The sequence below is a fragment of the Phalangium opilio genome, unplaced genomic scaffold (assembly GCF_054372755.1).
Source record: "Phalangium opilio isolate 3A_F unplaced genomic scaffold, DU_Popi_V2 ptg000092l_1, whole genome shotgun sequence".
NCBI lineage: Eukaryota > Metazoa > Arthropoda > Arachnida > Opiliones > Phalangiidae > Phalangium > Phalangium opilio.
This window is the reverse complement of record NW_028324197.1, coordinates 2,432,296-2,457,102: the sequence shown is the minus strand read 5'-3', so window position 1 is coordinate 2,457,102 and position 24,807 is coordinate 2,432,296. Positions and strand designations below refer to the sequence as shown.

At 38.8% G+C, this 24,807-nt stretch overlaps 7 pseudogenes; all 7 read right to left on the bottom strand.

The window, feature by feature from the left end:
• Positions 1–11,585: 11,585 nt before the first annotated feature.
• Positions 11,586–11,704, bottom strand: LOC149641918 (5S ribosomal RNA; annotated as a pseudogene).
• Positions 11,705–11,840: 136 nt separating this feature from the next.
• Positions 11,841–11,959, bottom strand: LOC149641917 (5S ribosomal RNA; annotated as a pseudogene).
• A 137-nt stretch (positions 11,960–12,096) lies between these two features.
• Positions 12,097–12,215, bottom strand: LOC149641916 (5S ribosomal RNA; annotated as a pseudogene).
• Positions 12,216–15,606: 3,391 nt separating this feature from the next.
• LOC149641915 (5S ribosomal RNA) lies at positions 15,607–15,725 on the bottom strand (annotated as a pseudogene).
• Positions 15,726–16,529: 804 nt separating this feature from the next.
• On the bottom strand, positions 16,530–16,648 carry LOC149641914 (5S ribosomal RNA; annotated as a pseudogene).
• A 359-nt stretch (positions 16,649–17,007) lies between these two features.
• Positions 17,008–17,126, bottom strand: LOC149641913 (5S ribosomal RNA; annotated as a pseudogene).
• A 359-nt stretch (positions 17,127–17,485) lies between these two features.
• On the bottom strand, positions 17,486–17,604 carry LOC149641912 (5S ribosomal RNA; annotated as a pseudogene).
• Between the last annotated feature and the right edge of the window lie 7,203 nt (positions 17,605–24,807).

Below are 24,807 nucleotides of genomic sequence, written 5' to 3'. Positions count from 1 at the left end.
AATGCATTTTTTTCTGGAGAAATTTTTGACCGAATTCAGCTTAATTCCCAGTAAAACACTCATTAAAAGTGATTTCATCTCGATTGAACAATAAATAAAAATGTACCTCGATTTTTAATAACATTTTCAAAATCGACGTTTCACGGCCAAAGAAGCATATTTTGAGTAGTTCTTCACTATTTTCAAATATAACCACTGAAACCATTATTTTTATACTTTTTGCTTTAATTCAAGCAAATGTAACGATATTCATTCAAAAAACTGTTAAAATTCAATTTTTCAATAAGAAATCGTTGTCACGGATTTTGTATCTTGAAGAAGAAAAACAAGCGATTTTTTCGGTACACTTTTGAATGCATTTTTTTCAGGAGAAATGTTTGACCGAATTCAGCTTAATTCCCTATAAAACACTCATTGAAAGTGATTTCATCTCGATTGAACAATAATTAAAAATTTACCTCGATTTTTAATAACATTTTCAAAATCGACGTTTCACGGCCAAAGAAGCATACTTTGAGTATTTCTTCACAATTTTCAAATATGATCACTGAAACCATTATTTTTATACTTTTTGCTTTAATTCAAGCAAATGTAACGATATTCAATCAAAAAACTGTTAAAATTAAATTTTTCAATAAGAAATCGTTGTCACGGATTTTGTATCTTGAAGAAGAAAAATATGCGATTTTTTCGGTACTTTTTTGAATGCATTTTTTTCTGGAGAAATTTTTGACCGAATTCAGCTTAATTCCCAGTAAAACACTCATTAAAAGTGATTTCATCTCGATTGAACAATAAATAAAAATGTACCTCGATTTTTAATAACATTTTCAAAATCGACGTTTCACGGCCAAAGAAGCATATTTTGAGTAGTTCTTCACTATTTTCAAATATAATCACTGAAACCATTATTTTTATACCTTTTGCTTTAATTCAAGCAAATGTAACGATATTCAATCAAAAAACTGTAAAAATTAAATTTTTCAATAAGAAATCGTTGTCACGGAATTTGTATCTTGAAGAAGAAAAATATGCGATTTTTTCGGTACTTTATTGAATGCATTTTTTTCTGGAGAAATTTTTGACCGAATTCAGCTTAATTCCTTATAAAACACTCATTGAAAGTGATTTCATCTCGATTGAACAATAATTAAAAATTTACCTCGATTTTTAATAACATTTTCAAAATCGACGTTTCACGGCCAAAGAAGCATACTTTGAGTATTTCTTCACTATTTTCAAATATATTCATTGAAACCATTATTTTTATACTTTTTGCTTTAATTCAAGCAAATGTAACGATATTCAATCAAAAAACTGTTAAAATTAAATTTTCCTTAAGAAATCGTTGTCACGGATTTTGTATCTTGAAGAAGAAAAACATGCGATTTTTTCGGTACTTTTTTGAATGCATTTTTTTCTGGAGAAATTTTTGACCGAATTCAGCTTAATTCCCTATAAAACACTCATTAAAAGTGATTTCATCTCGATTGAACAATAAATAAAAATGTACCTCGATTTTTAATAACATTTTCAAAATCGACGTAACTCGGCCTAAGAAAAACATTTTGAGTATTTGTTCACTATTTTCAAATATAACCACTGAAACCATTATTTTTGTAATTTTTGCTTTAATTCAAGCAATGTAACGATATTCATTCAAAAAACTGTTAAAATTCAATTTTCAATAAGAAATCGTATTCACGGATTTTGTGTCTTAAAGGAGAAAAACATGCGATTTTTTCGGTACTTTTTTGAATGCATTTTTTTCTGGAGAAATTTTTGACCGAATTCAGCTTAATTCCCTATAAAACACTCATTAAAAGTGATTTCATCTCGATTGATGGGCTCGAACCATCAACCTATTGGTCAACAGCCGAACGTGCTAACCATTGCGCCACGGAAGCCCAAAAATTAAATGGTCGTTAGGTATTGTGGAAAAACTTTGGCTTTCTACGTTACATTTGAGATCACACAACACCGCTCCCGGGTGGGCTCGAACCACCAACCTATTGGTTAACAGCCGAACGCGCTAACCATTGCGCCAAGGAAGCCCAAAATTTAAATGCTCGTCAGGTATTGTGTAAAAACCTTGACTTTTTACGTCACATCTGAGACCTCACAACACCGCTCCCGGATGGGCTCGAACCACCAACCTATTGCTTAACAGCCGAACGCGCTAACCATTGCGCCACGGAAGCCCAAAACCTAAATGCTCGTCAGGTATTGTGCAAAAAACTTGACTTTTTACGTCACATCTGAGACCTCACAACACCGCTCCCGGATGGGCTCGAACCACCAGCCTATTGGTTAACAGCCGAACGCGCTAACCATTGCGCCACGGAAGCCCAAAAGTTAAATACTCGTCAGGTATTGTGTAAAAACCTTGACTTCTTACGTCACATCTGAGACCTCACAACACCGCTCCCGGATGGGCTCGAACCACCAACCTATTGGTTAACAGCCGAACGCGCTAACCATTGCGCCACGGAAGCCCAAAATTGAAATGCTCGTCAGGTATTGTGTAAAAACCTTGACTTTTTACGTCACATCTGAGACCTCACAACACCGCTCCCGGATGGGCTCGAACCACCAACCTATTGGTTAACAGCCGAACGCGCTAACCATTGAGCCACGGAAGCTCAGAAATTAAATGGTTGTCAGGTGTTGTGGAAAACTTTGGCTTTCTACGTTACATTTGAGACCCCACAACACCGCTCCCGGGTGGGCTCGAACCAACAACCTATTGGTTAACAGACGAACGCGCTAACCATTGAGCCACGGAAGCTCAGAAATTAAATGGTTGTCAGGTAATGTGGAAATCCTTGACTTTTTACGTCACATCTGAGACCTCACAACACCGCTCCGGGATGGGCTCGAACCACCAACCTATTGGTTAACAGCCGAACGTGCTAACCATTGCGCCACGGAAGCCCAAAAATTAAATGGTCGTCAGGTATTGTGGAAAAACTTTGGCTTTCTACGTTACATTTGAGATCACACAACACCGCTCCCGGATGGGCTCGAACCACCAACCTATTGGTTAAAGCCGAACGCGCTAACCATTGATCCACGGAAGCTCAGAAATTAAATGGTTGTCAGGTATTGTGGAAAAACTTTGGCTTTCTCCGTTACATTTGAGACCCCACAACACCTTTCCCGGGTGGGCTCGAACCACCAACCTTTCGATTAACAGCTGAACTCGCTAACCATTGCGCCACGGAAGCCCAAAAATTAAATGCTCGTCAGGTATTGTGTATAAACCTTGACTTTTTACGTCACATCTGAGACCTCACAACACCGCTCCCGGATGGGCTCGAACCACCAACCTATTGGTTAACAGCCGAACGCGCTAACCATTGCGCCACGGAAGCCCAAAAGTTAAATGCTCGTCAGGTATTGTGTAAAAAGATTGACTTTTTACGTCAAATCTGAGACCTCACAACACCGCTCCCGGATGGGGTCGAACCACCAACCTATTGGTTAACAGCCGAACGCGCTAACCATTGCGCCACGGAAGCCCAAAAGTTAAATGCTCGTCAGGTATTGTGTAAAAACCTTGACTTTTTACGTCACATCTGAGACCTCACAACACCGCTCCCGGATGGGTTCGAACCACCAACCTATTGGTTAACAGCCGAACGCGCTAACCATTACGCCACGGAAGCCCAAAAGTTAAATGCTCGTTAGGTATTGTGTAAAAACCTTGACTTTTTACGTCACATCTGAGACCTCACAGCACCGCTCCCGGATGGGGTCGAACCACCAACCTATTGGTTAACAGCCGAACGCGCTAACCATTGCGCCACTCAAGCCCAAAAATTAAATGGTCGTCATTTATTGTGCAAAAACTTTGGCTTTCTACGTTACATTTCAGATCCCACAACACCGCTCCCGGGTGGGCTCGAACCACCAACCTATTGGTTAACAGACGAACGCGCTAACCATTGAGCCACGGAAGCTCAGAAATTAAATGGTTGACAGGTTTTGTGGAAATCCTTGACTTTTTACGTCACATCTGAGAACTCACAACACCGCTCCGGGATGGGCTCGAACCACCAACCTATTGGTTAACAGCCGAACGTGCTAACCATTGCGCCACGGAAGCCCAAAAATGAAATGGTCGTCAGGTATTGTGGAAAAACTTTGGCTTTCTACGTTACATTTGAGATCACACAACACCGCTCCCGGATGGGCTCGAACCACCAACCTATTGGTTAAAGCCGAACGCGCTAACCATTGATCCACGGAAGCTCAGAAATTAAATGGTTGTCAGGTATTGTGGAAAAACTTTGGCTTTCTACGTTACATTTGAGACCCCACAACACCTTTCCCGGGTGGGCTCGAACCACCAACCTTTCGATTAACAGTTGAACTCGCTAACCATTGCGCCACGGAAGCCCAAAAATTAAATGCTCGTCAGGTATTGTGTATAAACCTTGACTTTTTACGTCACATCTGAGACCTCACAACACCGCTCCCGGATGGGCTCGAACCACCAACCTATTGGTTAACAGCCGAACGCGCTAAACATTGCGCCACGGAAGCCCAAAAGTTAAATGCTCGTCAGGTATTGTGTAAAAACCTTGACTTTTTACGTCACATCTGAGACCTCACAACACCGCTCCCGGATGGGGTCGAACCACCAACCTATTGGTTAACAGCCGAACGCGCTAACCATTGCGCCACGGAAGCCCAAAAATTAAATGGTCGTCATTTATTGTGCAAAAACTTTGGCTTTCTACGTTACATTTGAGATCACACAACACCGCTTCCGGGTGGTCTCGAACCACCAACCTATTGGTTAACAGCCGAACGCGCTAACCATTGCGCCACGGAAGCCCAGAAATTAAAAGGTTGTCAGGTATCGTGGAAAAGTTTTGACTTTTCACGCTACGTCTGAGACCCCACAACACCTCTCTCGGGTGGGCTCGAACCACCAACCTTTTGAATAACAGAGTAGCGCGCTAACCATTGCGCCACGGAAGCCCAAAAATTAAATGTTCGTAAAAAACTCTGATATTTTACGTTACATCTGAGACGTCACAACACCGCTCCCGGGAGGGCTCAACGATTTTGAAAATTTTAACAGTTTTTTGAATGAATATCGTTACATTTGCTTGAATTAAAGCAAAAAGTATAAAAATAATGGTTTCAGTGGTTATATTTGAAAATAGTGAAGAAATACTCAAAATATGCTTCTTTGGCCGTGAAACGTCGATTTTGAAAATGTTATTAAAAATCGAGGTACATTTTTATTTATTGTTCAATCGAGATGAAATCACTTTTAATGAGTGTTTTATAGGGAATTTAGCTGAATTCGGTCAAAAATTTCTCCAGAAAATAATGCATTCAAAATAGTACCGAAAAAATCGCATGTTTTTCTTCTTCAAGATACAAAATCCGTGACAACGATTTCTTATTGAAAAATTTAATTTTAACAGTTTTTTGATTGAATATCGTTACATTTGCTTGAATTAAAGCAAAAAGTATAAAAATAATGGTTTCAGTGAACATATTTGAAAATAGTGAAGAAATACTCAAAGTATGCTTCTTTGGCCGTGAAACGTCGATTTTGAAAATGTTATTAAAAATCGAGGTAAATTTTTAATTATTGTTCAATCGAGATGAAATCACTTTCAATGAGTGTTTTATAGGGAATTAAGCTGAATTCGGTCAAACATTTCTCCAGAAAAAAATACATTCAAAAGCGTACCGAAAAAAATCGCATGTTTTTCTTCTTCAAGATACAAAATCCGTGACAACGATTTCTTATTGAAAAATTGAATTTTAACAGTTTTTTCTAAAAGTATAAAAATAATGGTTACAGTGATCATATTTGAAAATAGTGAAGAAATACTCAAAGTATGCTTCTTTGGCCGTGAAACGTCGATTTTGAAAATGTTATAAAAAATCGAGGTAAATTTTTAATTATTGTTCAATCGAGATGAAATCACTTTCAATGAGTGTTTTATAGGGAATTAAGCTGAATTCGGTCAAACATTTCTCCAGAAAAAAATGCATTCAAAAGTGTACCGAAAAAATCGCTTGTTTTTCTTCTTCAAGATACAAAATCCGTGACAACGATTTCTTATTGAAAAATTGAATTTTAACAGTTTTTTGAATGAATATCGTTACATTTGCTTGAATTAAAGCAAAAAGTATAAAAATAATGGTTTCAGTGGTTATATTTGAAAATAGTGAAGAAATACTCAAAATATGCTTCTTTGGCCGTGAAACGTCGATTTTGAAAATGTTATTAAAAATCGAGGTACATTTTTATTTATTGTTCAACCGAGATGAAATCACTTTTAATGAGTGTTTTATAGGGAATTAAGCTGAATTCGGTCAAAAATTTCTCCAGAAAAAAAATGCATTCAAAAAAGTACCGAAAAAATCGCATGTTTTTCTTCTTCAAGATACAAAATCCGTGACAACGATTTCTTATTGAAAAATTTAATTTTAACAGTTTTTTGAAAGAATATCGTTACATTGCTTGAATTAAAGCGAAAAATACAAAAATAATGGTTTCAGTGGTTATATTTGAAAATAGTGAACAAATACTCAAAATGTTTTTCTTAGGCCGAGTTACGTCGATTTTGAAAATGTTATTAAAAATCGAGGTACATTTTTATTTATTGTTCAATCGAGATGAAATCACTTTTAATGAGTGTTTTATAGGGAATTAAGCTGAATTCGGTCAAACATTTCTCCAGAAAAAAATGCATTCGAAAGTGTACCGAAAAAATCGCATGTTTTTCTTCTTCAAGATACAAAATCCGTGACAACGATTTCTTATTGAAAAATTTAATTTTAACAGTTTTTTGAATGAATATCGTTACATTTGCTTGAATTAAAGCAAAAGGTATAAAAATAATGGTTTCAGTGGTTATATTTGAAAAAAGTGAAGAAATACTCAAAATATGCTTCTTTGTCCGTGAAACGTCGATCTTGAAAATGTTATTAAAAATCGAGGTACATTTTTATTTATTGTTCAATCGAGATGAAATCACTTTTAATGAGTGTTTTATTGGGAATTAAGCTGAATTCGGTCAAAAATTTCTCCAGAAAAAAATGCATTCAAAAAAGTACCGAAAAAATCGCATGTTTTTCTTCTTCAAGATACAAAATCCGTGACAACGATTTCTTATTGAAAAATTTAATTTTAACAGTTTTTTGATTGAATATCGTTACATTTGCTTGAATTAAAGCAAAAAGTATAAAAATAATGGTTACAGTGATCATATTTGAAAATAGTGAAGAAATACTCAAAGTATGCTTCTTTGGCCGTGAAACGTCGATTTTGAAAATGTTATTAAAAATCGAGGTAAATTTTTAATTATTCTTCAATCGAGATGAAATCACTTTCAATGAGTGTTTTATAGGGAATTAAGCTGAATTCGGTCAAACATTTCTCCAGAAAAAAATGCATTCAAAAGTGTACCGAAAAAATCGCTTGTTTTTCTTCTTCAAGATACAAAATCCGTGACAACGATTTCTTATTGAAAAATTGAATTTTAACAGTTTTTTGAATGAATATCGTTACATTTGCTTGAATTAAAGCAAAAAGTATAAAAATAATGGTTTCAGTGGTTATATTTGAAAATAGTGAAGAAATACTCAAAATATGCTTCTTTGGCCGTGAAAAGTCGATTTTGAAAATGTTATTAAAAATCGAGGTACATTTTTATTTATGGTTCAACCGAGATGAAATCACTTTTAATGAGTGTTTTATAGGGAATTAAGCTGAATTCGGTCAAAAATTTCTCCAGAAAAAAAATGCATTCAAAAAAGTACCGAAAAAATCGCATGTTTTTCTTCTTCAAGATACAAAATCCGTGACAACGATTTCTTATTGAAAAATTTAATTTTAACAGTTTTTTGAAAGAATATCGTTACATTTGCTTGAATTAAAGCAAAAAGTATAAAAATAATGGTTACAGTGATCATATTTGAAAATAGTGAAGAAATACTCAAAGTATGCTTCTTTGGCCGTGAAACGTCGATTTTGAAAATGTTATTAAAAATCGAGGTAAATTTTTAATTATTGTTCAATCGAGATGAAATCACTTTCAATGAGTGTTTTATAGGGAATTAAGCTGAATTCGGTCAAACATTTCTCCAGAAAAAAATGCATTCAAAAGTGTACCGAAAAAATCGCTTGTTTTTCTTCTTCAAGATACAAAATCCGTGACAACGATTTCTTATTGAAAAATTGAATTTTAACAGTTTTTTGAATGAATATCGTTACATTTGCTTGAATTAAAGCAAAAAGTATAAAAATAATGGTTTCAGTGGTTATATTTGAAAATAGTGAAGAAATACTCAAAATATGCTTCTTTGGCCGTGAAAAGTCGATTTTGAAAATGTTATTAAAAATCGAGGTACATTTTTATTTATGGTTCAACCGAGATGAAATCACTTTTAATGAGTGTTTTATAGGGAATTAAGCTGAATTCGGTCAAAAATTTCTCCAGAAAAAAAATGCATTCAAAAAAGTACCGAAAAAATCGCATGTTTTTCTTCTTCAAGATACAAAATCCGTGACAACGATTTCTTATTGAAAAATTTAATTTTAACAGTTTTTTGAAAGAATATCGTTACATTGCTTGAATTAAAGCGAAAAATACAAAAATAATGGTTTCAGTGGTTATATTTGAAAATAGTGAACAAATACTCAAAATGTTTTTCTTAGGCCGAGTTACGTCGATTTTGAAAATGTTATTAAAAATCGAGGTACATTTTTATTTATTGTTCAATCGAGATGAAATCACTTTTAATGAGTGTTTTATAGGGAATTAAGCTGAATTCGGTCAAACATTTCTCCAGAAAAAAATGCATTCGAAAGTGTACCGAAAAAATCGCATGTTTTTCTTCTTCAAGATACAAAATCCGTGACAACGATTTCTTATTGAAAAATTTAATTTTAACAGTTTTTTGAATGAATATCGTTACATTTGCTTGAATTAAAGCAAAAGGTATAAAAATAATGGTTTCAGTGGTTATATTTGAAAAAAGTGAAGAAATACTCAAAATATGCTTCTTTGCCCGTGAAACGTCGATCTTGAAAATGTTATTAAAAATCGAGGTACATTTTTATTTATTGTTCAATCGAGATGAAATCACTTTTAATGAGTGTTTTATTGGGAATTAAGCTGAATTCGGTCAAAAATTTCTCCAGAAAAAAATGCATTCAAAAAAGTACCGAAAAAATCGCATGTTTTTCTTCTTCAAGATACAAAATCCGTGACAACGATTTCTTATTGAAAAATTTAATTTTAACAGTTTTTTGATTGAATATCGTTACATTTGCTTGAATTAAAGCAAAAAGTATAAAAATAATGGTTACAGTGATCATATTTGAAAATAGTGAAGAAATACTCAAAGTATGCTTCTTTGGCCGTGAAACGTCGATTTTGAAAATGTTATTAAAAATCGAGGTAAATTTTTAATTATTGTTCAATCGAGATGAAATCACTTTCAATGAGTGTTTTATAGGGAATTAAGCTGAATTCGGTCAAACATTTCTCCAGAAAAAAATGCATTCAAAAGTGTACCGAAAAAATCGCTTGTTTTTCTTCTTCAAGATACAAAATCCGTGACAACGATTTCTTATTGAAAAATTGAATTTTAACAGTTTTTTGAATGAATATCGTTACATTTGCTTGAATTAAAGCAAAAAGTATAAAAATAATGGTTTCAGTGGTTATATTTGAAAATAGTGAAGAAATACTCAAAATATGCTTCTTTGGCCGTGAAAAGTCGATTTTGAAAATGTTATTAAAAATCGAGGTACATTTTTATTTATGGTTCAACCGAGATGAAATCACTTTTAATGAGTGTTTTATAGGGAATTAAGCTGAATTCGGTCAAAAATTTCTCCAGAAAAAAAATGCATTCAAAAAAGTACCGAAAAAATCGCATGTTTTTCTTCTTCAAGATACAAAATCCGTGACAACGATTTCTTATTGAAAAATTTAATTTTAACAGTTTTTTGAAAGAATATCGTTACATTGCTTGAATTAAAGCGAAAAATACAAAAATAATGGTTTCAGTGGTTATATTTGAAAATAGTGAACAAATACTCAAAATGTTTTTCTTAGGCCGAGTTACGTCGATTTTGAAAATGTTATTAAAAATCGAGGTACATTTTTATTTATTGTTCAATCGAGATGAAATCACTTTTAATGAGTGTTTTATAGGGAATTAAGCTGAATTCGGTCAAACATTTCTCCAGAAAAAAATGCATTCGAAAGTGTACCGAAAAAATCGCATGTTTTTCTTCTTCAAGATACAAAATCCGTGACAACGATTTCTTATTGAAAAATTTAATTTTAACAGTTTTTTGAATGAATATCGTTACATTTGCTTGAATTAAAGCAAAAGGTATAAAAATAATGGTTTCAGTGGTTATATTTGAAAATAGTGAAGAAATACTCAAAATATGCTTCTTTGCCCGTGAAACGTCGATCTTGAAAATGTTATTAAAAATCGAGGTACATTTTTATTTATTGTTCAATCGAGATGAAATCACTTTTAATGAGTGTTTTATTGGGAATTAAGCTGAATTCGGTCAAAAATTTCTCCAGAAAAAAATGCATTCAAAAAAGTACCGAAAAAATCGCATGTTTTTCTTCTTCAAGATACAAAATCCGTGACAACGATTTCTTATTGAAAAATTTAATTTTAACAGTTTTTTGATTGAATATCGTTACATTTGCTTGAATTAAAGCAAAAAGTATAAAAATAATGGTTTCAGTGAACATATTTGAAAATAGTGAAGAAATACTCAAAGTATGCTTCTTTGGCCGTGAAACGTCGATTTTGAAAATGTTATTAAAAATCGAGGTAAATTTTCAATTATTGTTCAATCGAGATGAAATCACTTTCAATGAGTGTTTTATAGGGAATTAAGCTGAATTCGGTCAAACATTTCTCCAGAAAAAAATGCATTCAAAAGTGTACCGAAAAAATCGCATGTTTTTCTTCTTCAAGATACAAAGTCCGTGACAACGATTTCTTATTGAAAAATTTAATTTTAACAGTTTTTTGATTGAATATCGTTACATTTGCTTGAATTAAAGCAAAAAGTATAAAAATAATGGTTTCAGTGATCATATTTGAAAATAGTGAAGAAATACTCAAAGTGGTCTCCCTCCAAAGTACTGACTGCGCTCGACGTTTCTTAACTTCGGTTATCGGACGAGAACCGGTGTATTCAGCGTGTTATGGCCGTTGCCGAGAGTGCTAGTTAATAATTTGAATTTAATTAACTTTCATCTTTATAAAACAATAACAAAATGAAGATATGTGTGCTTTTTTCAAATCGAGTGGAATTTAAAAGAGGAAACAAAAGTGAAAAACCAACGGCACGCAAAATTCCCAAGTACTGACTGCGCTCGACGCTGCTAACGTCGGCGATCGGACGAGAACCGGTGTTCTCAGCGTGATATGGCCGTTGCCGAGAGTGCTAGTTAATAATTTGAATTAAATTAACTTTCATCTTTATAAAACAATAACAAAAAGATGATATGTTTGCTTTTTTCATGTCTGGTGGAATTTGAAAGAGGAAATAAAAGTGAAAAAGCCAACGGCACGCAGTGTTCCTAAGTGGTCTCCATCCCAAGTACTGACTGCGCTCGACGCTGCTTAACTTCGGTGATCGGACGAAAACCGGTGTTTTCAGCGTTATATGGCCGTTGCCGAGAGTGCTAGATAATAATTCGAATTTAAATTAAGTGAGACAAATTAACCTTCATCTTTTTAAAACAATAACAAAAAGAAAATATGTTTGCTTTTTTATATCTATTGGAATTTAAAAGAGGAAAAAAAAGTGAAAAAGCTAACGGCACGCAGTGTTCCTAAGTGGTCGCCCTCCCAAGTACTGACTGCGCTCGACGCTGCTTAACTTCGGTGATCGGACGAGAACCGCTGTATTCAGCGTGATATGGTCGTTGCCGAGAGTGCTAGTTAATAATTCGAATTTAAATTAAGTGAGACAAATTAACCTTTATCATTTTAAAACAATAACAAAATGAAAACATGTTTGCTTTTTTCATATCTATTAAAATTTAAAAGAGGAAAAAAAAGTGAAAAAGCCAACGGCACGCAGTGTTCCTAAGTGGTCTCCCTCCCAAGTAGTGACTGCGCTCGACGCTGCTTAACTTCAGTTATCGGACGAGAACCGGTGTATTCAGCGTGATATGGCCATTGCCGAGAGTGCTAGTTAATAATTTTAATTTAATTAAGTTTCATCTTTATAAAACAATAACAAAAAGAAGATATGTGTGCTTTTTTCAAATCGGGTGGAATTTAAAAGAGGAAACAAAAGTGAAAAACCAACGGCACGCAGTATTTCCAAGTACTGACTGCGCTCGACGCTGCTAACGTCGGCGATCGGACGAGAACCGGTGTTCTCAGCGTGATATGGCCGTTGCCGAGAGTGCTAGTTAAAAATTCGAATTTAAATTAAGTGAGACAAATAAACCTTCATCTTTATAAAACAATAACAAAAAGAAGATATGTTTGCTTTTTCATATCAGGTGGAATTTAAAAGAGGAAACAAAAGTGAAAAAGCCAACGGCACGCAGTATTCCCAAGTACTGACTGCGCTCGACGCTGCTAACGTCGGCGATCGGACGAGAACCGGTGTTCTCAGCGTGATATGGCCGTTGCCGAGAGTGCTAGATAATAATTCGAATTTAAATTAAGTGAGACAAATTAACCTTCATCTTTTTACCTCTCCGAGTGACGTATGTCACGGAGAGGTTCTAAAATCGACAGCATGTCTGTGTGTGTGTGTGTGTGGGTGTGTGTGTGTGTGTCAGGCTGTTGTTATTGACTTACACCCCAGGGGACCGCGTTCGCAGTTTCCGAATCGAAGCAAATGTGTTCGCCATTTCCGGACCGCATTCACAGTTCCCGGAAAATTCAAAACTTGAGGTTATCCACAATTCAACTGGCCACTACTATTTCATCTGACTAGTCAATTGTCCATTCCACATGAACACCAATCTGTATTCACTGGCTTCTAACACCACCACCTTCTGGTCGTTGCTTTTGTCCATCCCACAAAGACACCAGTCTGTACTTACTGGCTTCTAACACCACCATCTTCTGGTCTTTGTTTTTGTCCATCCCACATGGACACCAGTCTGTACACCTGCCTTCTAAACCACCATCTTCTCGTCTTTATTTTTGTCCATCCCACATGGACACCAGTCTGTACACCTGGCTTCTACACCACCATCTTCTGGTCATTGTTTTTGTCCATCCCACATGGACACCAGTCTGTACACCTGGCTTCTACACCACCATCTTCTGGTCATTGTTTTTGTCCATCCCACATGGACACCAGTCTGTACACCTGGCTTCTACACCACCATCTTCTGGTCATTGTTTTTGTCCATCCCTCATGGACACCAGTCTGTACACCTGGCTTCTACACCACCATCTTCTGGTCATTGTTTTAGTCCATCCCACATGGACACCAGTCTGTACACCTGGCCTCTACACCACCATCTTCTGGTCATTGTTTTTGTCCATCCCTCATGGACACCAGTCTGTACACCTGGCTTCTACACCACCATCTTCTGGTCATAGTTTTTTTCCATCCCACATGGACACCAATCTGCACACCTGGCTTCTACTCAATCATCATCCTCAAGGTTAAAACATACGCGGCGATCGGCCAGGGTTACGAGAAACGTCCGGCCTCCCAATGGCGGGGCTTCCACCAAAGTTTCACGCAATTGCGCTGTTCTTATCCATAGCTGCGATTCGAAATCCTTATATACTACCTATTAGAATAAGGTGAAGCAACCGGCGTATGCTTCATTTTAAACGCCAATATTAGTCAAGTCTCTCAAGAATGTTTAACTGTTCTTTATCAAGACGATGTAACGCTCAATAAGGCGAACAACTAACGAAGAAAATATTTAATATTAATTAAATTTATTTTAATATTTAAGATAATCTTGTTTCTAAACTCAAAATTAAAACGGAAAGAGTTAAAAAGCAGTCTATTTTTTTTGTCTGTGTGTGTCTGTCCGTTGTCACACTAATGCGCCGAGTTAGCAGTTCGCTTTGTTTTGATGTGTTAAGAAATCCTACAGAACCTTAATATTCACTTTTTCATAATATAAAGTGAATATGTGGAAATCTTTTTCGTAATTACGATGCATTTAGTACTTTCGTAGCTTTAAAGCTCTGTTTCATTTTGATATTCCAAGAATGTTTTTTAATATTGTTATTTGAAATGGATGTTTATATATTACTTAAGCTATACTACATCTGTTTATAGCATAATCCTTTCTATAGTGATTTCAAAACGAACGCAACGATATTGGTCAAATGTACTTTTATTTGTCAATAGGCCTAGTGAACCAAAAAGTAAACGCTTGGGTTTGGTTTTCGTTTCTGTAATGCAGAGACATTAACGGTTCAGAGTGAGCCGAAAGTTAAATCCACTGTTAAATAATTAGGCTTAGATTTTATAATCATGGTTGATATCTGGGCCGCGTTCAGCAGAGCTCAGCGCTGTTAGCAGTGTCGTACAGGACGGGATTTTGCTTTTGAATTTGACGTCACGGTGCTCAGCGCTGAGCCAGCGCGGTCTTCAAAGAAAATAGTCGGGTTTTGGGAAAACGTGACGTAAAACGCGTAGTTCTCAGCTTGGCGAAAAAACATGGAGGAATTAATACAAATAGCTCTTGCTGATTCTGATGGGACTATAGCTATTTAATTGGCGTGAAACCATTTCATGACGCGAGAATTTTAAGAGACATGTTACTTTCTAATTTTAATTATAAAAGACGTTGTTATCTATCTCTTTAAATATGTTATCTTACAATTTTTGTTAAGCCTTGGTACCTTGCACGCTTTATTGCGCTAGCGTCATTTTTAAAACACCGATGACCGGAAAAAAGCTCTGACGACAGATCTCACCGGTAACCGTTTTCCAAAATCCGCTGTCATTTTGGGGAGCTCTGCTGGACGCAGCCCAGACCAGTGAAAGGTCTGATCGTAATCGGATTATAGCTTCGTGTTTTCATGCTATTTATGGTGCGCATTTACTTCCAGTGTATGTAGCCACAAATAAGCTTTGGTGTTATGTAACGTTAACAGTCATGTTGACAAACTAAGAAAATGGTTGAGGTGAAACGAGAGGATAGTGTTTACATGGCAACCCTGTTGTGAATACGGCTTTGAACATAGAGGGTTTACAGCTGAGGAGTAGAAAATTCGGCCTTTACAAAAACGTAAAGGTAATATCCCTCCAAAGGTTTAGCTCTTCATTTCCCGTTTTTCCCCCATCGGATGATTTTAATGTGTACAAGTATATCCTTATTGGATGTAAAATGTCGTCTGATTTACAGTATATTTGCTATGCTTTGTATACTGCTTTAATATTTCATAAATTTCAACTTCATTATTTGTTCTTAAAAAAAGAAACATTTCCATATCTGGGTAAGTAAGTTTGTAAGTAGTCCTCCTCGGAGAGGTAATATTTTTGTTTTCCCAACTTGTTAAAACAATAACAAAAAGAAAATATGTTTGCTTTTTTCATATCTATTGGAATTTAAAAGAGGATAAAAAAAGTGAAAAAGCAAACGGCACGCAGTGTTCCTAAGTGGTCGCCCTCCCAAGTACTGACTGCGCTCGACGCTGCTTAACTTTGGTGATCGGACGAGAACCGGTGTATTCAGCGTGATATGGTCGTTGCCGAGAGTGCTTGTTAATAATTTGAACTTAATTAACCTTCATCTTTATAAAAAATAGCAATAAGAAGATATGTTTGTTTTTTCATATCTGGTGGAATTTAAGAGGAAACAAAAGTGAAAAAGCCATCGGCATGCAGTGTTCCCAAGTACTGACTGCGCTCGACGCTGCTTAACTTCGGTTATCGGACGAGAACCGGTGTATTCAGCGTGATATGGCCGTTGCCGAGAGTGCTAGTTAATAATTTGAATTTAATTAACTTTCATCTTTATAAAACAATAACAAAAAGAAGATATGTTTGCTTCTTTCTTATCGGGTGGAATTTAAAAGAGGAAACAAAAGTGAAAAACCAACGGAACGCAGTATTCCCAAGTACTGTATGCGCTCGACGCTGCTTAACTTCGGTGATCGGACGAGAACCGGTGTATTCAGCGTGATATGGCCGTTGCCGAGAGTGCTAGTTAATAATTTGAATTTAATTAACTTTCATCTTTATAAAACAATAACAAAAAGAAGATATGTTTGCTTCTTTCTTATCGGGTGGAATTTAAAAGAGGAAACAAAAGTGAAAAACCAACGGAACGCAGTATTCCCAAGTACTGTATGCGCTCGACGCTGCTTAACTTCGGTGATCGGACGAAAACCCGTGTTTTCAGCGTGATATGGCCGTTGCCGAGAGTACTTGTTAATAATTCGAATTTAAATTAAGTGAGACAAATTAACCTTCATCATTTTAAAACAATAACAAAAAAAACATGTTTGCTTTTTTCATATCTATTAAAATTTATAAGAGGAAAAAAAAGTGAAAAAATCAACGGCACGCAGTGTTCCTAAGTGGTCTCCCTCCCAAGTACTGACTGCGCTCGACGCTGCTTAACTTCGGTTGTCGGACGAGAACCGGTGTATTCAGCGTGATATGGCCGTTGCCGAGAGTGCTAGTTAATAATTTGAATTTAATTAACTTTCATCTTTATAAAACAATAACAAAAAGAAGATATGTTTGCTTCTTTCTTATCGGGTGGAATTTAAAAGAGGAAACAAAAGTGAAAAACCAACGGAACGCAGTATTCCCAAGTACTGTATGCGCTCGACGCTGCTTAACTTCGGTGATCGGACGAAAACCCGTGTTTTCAGCGTGATATGGCCGTTGCCGAGAGTGCTTGTTAATAATTCGAATTTAAATTATGTGAGACAAATTAACCTTCATCATTTTAAAACAATAACAAAAAAAACATGTTTGCTTTTTTCATATCTATTAAAATTTATAAGAGGAAAAAAAAGTGAAAAAATCAACGGCACGCAGTGTTCCTAAGTGGTCTCCCTCCCAAGTACTGACTGCGCTCGACGCTGCTTAACTTCGGTTATCGGACGAGAACCGGTGTATTCAGCGTGATATGGCCGTTGCCGAGAGTGCTAGTTAATAATTTGAATTTAATTAACTTTCATCTTTATAAAACAATAACAAAAAGAAGATATGTTTGCTTCTTTCTTATCGGGTGGAATTTAAAAGAGGAAACAAAAGTGAAAAACCAACGGAACGCAGTATTCCCAAGTACTGTATGCGCTCGACGCTGCTTAACTTCGGTGATCGGACGAAAACCCGTGTTTTCAGCGTGATATGGCCGTTGCCGAGAGTGCTTGTTAATAATTCGAATTTAAATTAAGTGAGACAAATTAACCTTCATCATTTTAAAACAATAACAAAAAAAACATGTTTGCTTTTTTCATATCTATTAAAATTTATAAGAGGAAAAAAAAGTGAAAAAATCAACGGCACGCAGTGTTCCTAAGTGGTCTCCCTCCCAAGTACTGACTGCGCTCGACGCTGCTTAACTTCGGTTATCGGACGAGAACCGGTGTTCTCAGCGTGATATGGCCGTTGCCGAGAGTGCTAGTTAAAAATTCGAATTTAAATTAAGTGAGACAAATTAACCTTCATCTTTATAACCTTGACTTTTTACGTCACATCTGAGACCTCACAACACCGCTCCCGGATGGGGTCGAACCACCAACCTATTGGTTAACAGCCGAACGCGCTAACCATTGCGCCACGGAGGCCCAAAAGTTAAATTCTCGTTAGGTATTGTGTAAAAACCTTGACCTTTTACGTCACATCTGAGACCTCACAACACCGCTCCCGGATGGGCTCGAACCACCAACCTATTGGTTAACAGCCGAACGCGCTAACCATTGAGCCACGGAAGCTCAGAAATTAAATGGTTGTCAGGTGTTGTGGAAAAACTTTGGCTTTCTACGTTACATTTGAGACCCCACAACACCTCTCCCGGGTGGGCTCGAACCACCAACCTTTCGATTAACAGCTGAACGCGCTAACCATTGCGCCACGGAATCCCAAAAATTAAATGCTCGTCAGGTATTGTGTAAAAACCTTGACTTTTTACGTCACATCTGAGACCTCACAACACCGCTCCCGGATGGGCTCGAACCACCAACCTATTGGTTAACAGCCGAACGCGCTAACCATTGCGCCACGGAAGCCCAAAAGTTAAATACTCGTCAGGTATTGTGTAAAAACCTTGACTTCTTACGTCACATCTGAGACCTCACAACACCGCTCCCGGATGGGCTCGAACCACCAACCTATTGGTTAACAGCCGAACGCGCTAACCATTGCGCCACGGAAGCCCAAAAGTTAAATGCTCGTCAGGTATTGTGTAAAAACCTTGACTTTTTACGTCACATCTGAGACCTCACAACACCGCTCCCGGATGGGCTCGAACCACCAACCTATTGGTTAACAGCCGAACGCGCTAACCATTGCGCCACGGAAGCCCAAAAGTTAAATGCTCGTCAGGTATTATGTAAAAACCTTGACTTTTTACGTCACATCTGAGACCTCACAACACCGCTCCCGGATGGGGTCGAACCACCAACCTAATGGTTAACAGCCGAACGCGCTAACCATTGAGCCACGGAAGCTCAGAAATTAAAGGGTTGTCAGGTATTGTGGAAAACCTTGACTTTTTACGTCACATCTGAGACCTCACAACACCGCTCCCGGATGGGCTCGAACCACCAACCTATTGGTTAACAGCCGAACGTGCTAACCATTGCGCCACGGAAGCCCAAAAATTAAATGGTCGTCAGGTATTGTGGAAAAACTTTGGCTTTCTACGTTACATTTGAGACCCCACAACACCTTTCCCGGGTGGGCTCGAACCACCAACCTTTCGATTAACAGCTGAACGCGCTAACCATTGCGCCACCGAAGCCCAAAAATTAAATGCTCGTCAGGTATTGTGTAAAAACCTTGACTTTTTACGACACATCTGAGACCTCACAACACCGCTCCCGGATGGGCTCGAACCACCAACCTATTGGTTAACAGCCGAACGCGCTAAACATTGCGCCACGGAAGCCCAAAAGTTAAATGCTCGTCAGGTATTGTGTAAAAACCTTGACTTTTTACGTCACATCTGAGACCTCACAACACCGCTCTCGGATGGGCTCGAACCACCAACCTATTGGTTAACAGCCGAACGCGCTAACCACTGCGCCACGGAAGCCCAAAAATTAAATGGTCGTCATTTATTGTGCAAAAACTTTGGCTTTCTACATTACATTTGAGATCCCACAACACCGCTCCCGGGTGGGCTCGAACCACCAACCTATTGGTTAACAGCCGAACGCGATAACCATTGTGCCACGGAAGCCCAAAAGCTAAATGCTCGTCAGGTATTGTGCAAAAACCTTGACTTTTTACGTCACATCTGAGACCTCACAACACCGCTCCCGGATGGGCTCGAACCACCAACCTATTGGTTAACAGCCGAACGCGCTAACCATTGGGCCACGGAAGCTCAGAAATTAAATGGTTATCAGGTATTGTGGAAAACCTTGACTTTTTACGTCACATCTGAGACCTCACAACACCGCTCCCGGATGGGCTCGAACCACCAACCTATTGGTTAACAGCCGAACGCGCTAACCATTGGGCCACGGAAGCTCAGAAATTAAATGGTTATCAGGTATTGTGGAAAACCTTGACTTTTTACGTCACATCTGAGACCTCACAACACCGCTCCCGGATGGGCTCGAACCACCAACCTATTGGTTAACAGCCGAACGTGCTAACCATTGCGCCACGGAAGCCCAAAAATTAAATGGTCGTCAGGTATTGTGGAAAAACTTTGGCTATCTACGTTACATTTGAGATCACACAGCACCGCTCCCGGATGGGCTCGAACCACCAACCTATTGGTTAACAGCCGAACGCGCTAACCATTGAGCCACGGAATCTCAGAAATTAAATGGTTGTCAGGTATTGTGGAAAAACTTTGGCTTTCTACGTTACATTTAGACCCCACAACACCTTTCCCGGGTGGGCTCGAACCACCAACCTTTCGATTAACAGCTGAACACGCTAACCATTGCGCCACGGAATCCCAAAAATTAAATGCTCGTCAGGTATTGTGTAAAAACCTTGACTTTTTACGTCACATCTGAGACCTCACAACACCGCTCCCGGATGGGCTCGAACCACCAACCTATTGGTTAACAGCCGATCGCGCTAACCATTGCGCCACGGAAGCCCAAAAGTTAAATGCTCTTCAGGTATTATGTAAAAACCTTGACTTTTTACGTCACATCTGAGACCTCACAACACCGCACCCGGATGGGGTCGAACCACCAACCTATTGGTTAACAGCCGAACGCGCTAACCATTGCGCCACGGAAGCCCAAAAATTAATTGGTCGTCTTTTATTGTGCAAAAACTTTGGCTTTCTACGTTACATTTCAGATCCCACAACACCTTTCCCGGGTGGGCTCGAACCACCAACCTTTCGATTAACAGCTGAACACGCTAACCATTGCGCCACGGAAGCTCAGAAATTAAATGGTTGTCAGGTATTGTGGAAAACCTTGACTTTTTACGTCACATCTGAGACCTCACAACACCGCTCCCGGATGGGCTCGAACCACCAACCTATTGGTTAACAGCCGATCGCGCTAACCATTGCGCCACGGAAGCCCAAAAGTTAAATGCTCTTCAGGTATTATGTAAAAACCTTGACTTTTTACGTCACATCTGAGACCTCACAACACCGCACCCGGATGGGGTCGAACCACCAACCTATTGGTTAACAGCCGAACGCGCTAACCATTGCGCCACGGAAGCCCAAAAATTAAATGGTCGTCTTTTATTGTGCAAAAACTTTGGCTTTCTACGTTACATTTCAGATCCCACAACACCGCTCCCGGGTGGGCTCGAACCACCAACCTATTGGTTAACAGCCGAACGCGCTAACCATTGAGCCACGGAAGCTCAGAAATTAAATGGTAGTCAGGTATTGTGGAAAACCTTGACTTTTTGGGCTTCCGTGGCGCAATGTTTAGCGCGTTCGGCTGTTAACCAATAGGTTGGTGGTTCGAGCCCATCCGGGAGCGGTGTTGTGAGGTCTCAGATGTGACGTAAAAAGTCAAGGTTTTTACACAATACCTGACGAGCATTTAATTTTTGGGCTTCCGTGGCGCAATGGTTAGCGCGTTCAGCTGTTAATCGAAAGGTTGGTGGTTCGAGCCCACCCGGGAAAGGTGTTGTGGGGTCTCAAATGTAACGTAGAAAGCCAAAGTTTTTCCACAATACCTGACAACAATTTAGTTTCTGAGCTTCCGTGGCTCAATGGTTAGCGCGTTCGGCTGTTAACCAATAGGTTGGTGGTTCGAGCCCATCCGGGAGCGGTGCTGTGTGATCTCAAATGTAACGTAGAAAGCCAAAGTTTTTCCACAATACCTGACGACCATTTAATTTTTGGGCTTCCGTGGCGCAATGGTTAGCACGTTCGGCTGTTAACCAATAGGTTGGTGGTTCGAGCCCATCCGGGAGCGGTGTTGTGAGGTCTCAGATGTGACGTAAAAAGTCAAGGTTTTCCACAATACCTGACAACCATTTAATTTCTGAGCTTCCGTGGCTCAATGGTTAGCGCGTTCGGCTGTTAACCAATAGGTTGGTGGTTCGAGCCCATCCGGGAGCGGTGTTGTGAGGTCTCAGATGTGACGTAAAAAGTCAAGGTTTTTACACAATACCTGACGAGCATTTAACTTTTGGGCTTCCGTGGCGCAATGGTTAGCGCGTTCGGCTGTTAACCAATAGGTTGGTGGTTCGAGCCCATCCGGGAGCGGTGTTGTGAGGTCTCAGATGTGACGTAAAAAGTCAAGGTTTTTGCACAATACCTGACGAGCATTTAGCTTTTGGGCTTCCGTGGCGAAATGGTTAGCGCGTTCGGCTGTTAACCAATAGGTTGGTGGTTCGAGCCCACCCGGGAGCGGTGTTGTGTGATCTCAAATGTAACGTAGAAAGCCAAAGTTTTTCCACAATACCTGACGACCATTTAATTTTTGGGCTTCCGTGGCGCAATGGTTAGCATGTTCGGCTGTTAACCAATAGGTTGGTGGTTCGAGCCCATCCGGGAGCGGTGTTGTGAGGTCTCAGATGTGACGTAAAAAGTCAAGGTTTTTACACAATACCTGACGAGCATTTAACTTTTGGGCTTCCGTGGCGCAATGTTTAGCGCGTTCGGCTGTTAACCAATAGGTTGGTGGTTCGAGCCCATCCGGGAGCGGTGTTGTGAGGTCTCAGATGTGACGTAAAAAGTCAAGGTTTTTACACAATACCTGACGAGCATTTAACTTTTGGGCTTCCGTGGCGCAATGGTTAGCGCGTTCGGCTGTTAACCAATAGGTTGGTGGTTCGAGCCCATCCGGGAGCGGTGTTGTGAGGTCTCAGATGTGACGTAAAAAGTCAAGGTTTTTACACAATACCTGACGAGCATTTAACTTTTGGGCTTCCGTGGCGCAATGGTTAGCGCGTTCGGCTGTTAACCAATAGGTTGGTGGTTCGAGCCCATCCGGGAGCGGTGTTGTGAGGTCTCAGATGTGACGTAAGAAGTCAAGGTTTTTACACAATACCTGACGAGTATTTAACTTTTGGGCTTCCGTGGCGCAATGGTTAGCGCGTTCGGCTGTTAACCAATAGGGTGGTGGTTCGAGCCCATCCGGGAGCGGTGTTGTGAGGTCTCAGATGTGACGTAAAAAGTCAAGGTTTTTGCACAATACCTGACGAGCATTTAGCTTTTGGGCTTCCGTGGCGCAATGGTTAGCGCGTTCGGCTGTTAACCAATAGGTTGGTGGTTCGAGCCCACCCGGGAGCGGTGTTGTGTGATCTCAAATGTAACGTAGAAAGCCAAAGTTTTTCCACAATACCTGACGACCATTTAATTTTTGGGCTTCCGTGGCGCAATGGTTAGCATGTTCGGCTGTTAACCAATAGGTTGGTGGTTCGAGCCCATCCGGGAGCGGTGTTGTGAGGTCTCAGATGTGACGAAAAAAGTCAAGGTTTTTACACAATACCTGACGAGCATTTAATTTTTGGGATTCCGTGGCGCAATGGTTAGCGTGTTCAGCTGTTAATCGAAAGGTTGGTGGTTCGAGCCCACCCGGGAGAGGTGTTGTGGGGTCTCAAATGTAACGTAGAAAGCCAAAGTTTTCCACAACACCTGACAACCATTTAATTTCTGAGCTTCCGTGGCTCAATGGTTAGCGCGTTCGGCTGTTAACCAATAGGTTGGTGGTTCGAGCCCATCCGGGAGCGGTGTTGTGAGGTCTCAGATGTGACGTAAAAAGTCAAGGTTTTTACACAATACCTGACGAGCATTTAACTTTTGGGCTTCCGTGGCGCAATGGTTAGCGCGTTCGGCTGTTAACCAATAGGTTGGTGGTTCGAGCCCATCCGGGAGCGGTGTTGTGAGGTCTCAGATGTGACGTAAGAAGTCAAGGTTTTTACACAATACCTGACGAGTATTTAACTTTTGGGCTTCCGTGGCGCAATGGTTAGCGCGTTCGGCTGTTAACCAATAGGTTGGTGGTTCGAGCCCATCCGGGAGCGGTGTTGTGAGGTCTCAGATGTGACGTAAAAAGTCAAGTTTTTTGCACAATACCTGACGAGCATTTAGGTTTTGGGCTTCCGTGGCGCAATGGTTAGCGCGTTCGGCTGTTAAGCAATAGGTTGGTGGTTCGAGCCCATCCGGGAGCGGTGTTGTGAGGTCTCAGATGTGACGTAAAAAGTCAAGTTTTTTGCACAATACCTGACGAGCATTTAAATTTTGGGCTTCCTTGGCGCAATGGTTAGCGCGTTCGGCTGTTAACCAATAGGTTGGTGGTTCGAGCCCACCCGGGAGCGGAGTTGTGTGATCTCAAATGTAACGTAGAAAGCCAAAGTTTTTCCACAATACCTGACGACCATTTAATTTTTGGGCTTCCGTGGCGCAATGGTTAGCACGTTCGGCTGTTGACCAATAGGTTGGTGGTTCGAGCCCATCAATCGAGATGAAATCACTTTTAATGAGTGTTTTATAGGGAATTAAGCTGAATTCGGTCAAAAATTTCTCCAGAAAAAAATGCATTCAAAAAAGTACCGAAAAAATCGCATGTTTTACTTCTTCAAGACACAAAATCCGTGAATACGATTTCTTATTGAAAATTGAATTTTAACAGTTTTTTCAATGAATATCGTTACATTGCTTGAAATAAAGCAAAAAGTATAAAAATAATGGTTTCAATGAATATATTTGAAAATAGAGAAGAACTACTCAAAATATGCTTCTTTGGCCGTGAAACGTCGATTTTGAAAATGTTATTAAAAATCGAGGTACATTTTTATTTATTGTTCAATCGAGATGAAAACACTTTTAATGAGTGTTTTATTGGGAATTAAGCTGAATTCGGTCAAAAATTTCTCCAGAAAAAAATGCATTCAAAAAAGTTCCGAAAAAATCGCATGTTTTTCTTCTTCAAGATACAAAATCCGTGACAACGATTTCTTATTGAAAAATTTAATTTAAACAGTTTTTTGATTGAATATCGTTACATTTGCTTGAATTAAAGCAAAAAGTATAAAAATAATGGTTTCAGTGAACATATTTGAAAATAGTGAAGAAATACTCAAAGTATGCTTCTTTGGCCGTGAAACGTCGATTTTGAAAATGTTATTAAAAATCGAGGTACATTTTTATTTATTGTTCAATCGAGATGAAATCACTTTTAATGAGTGTTTTATAGGGAATTAAG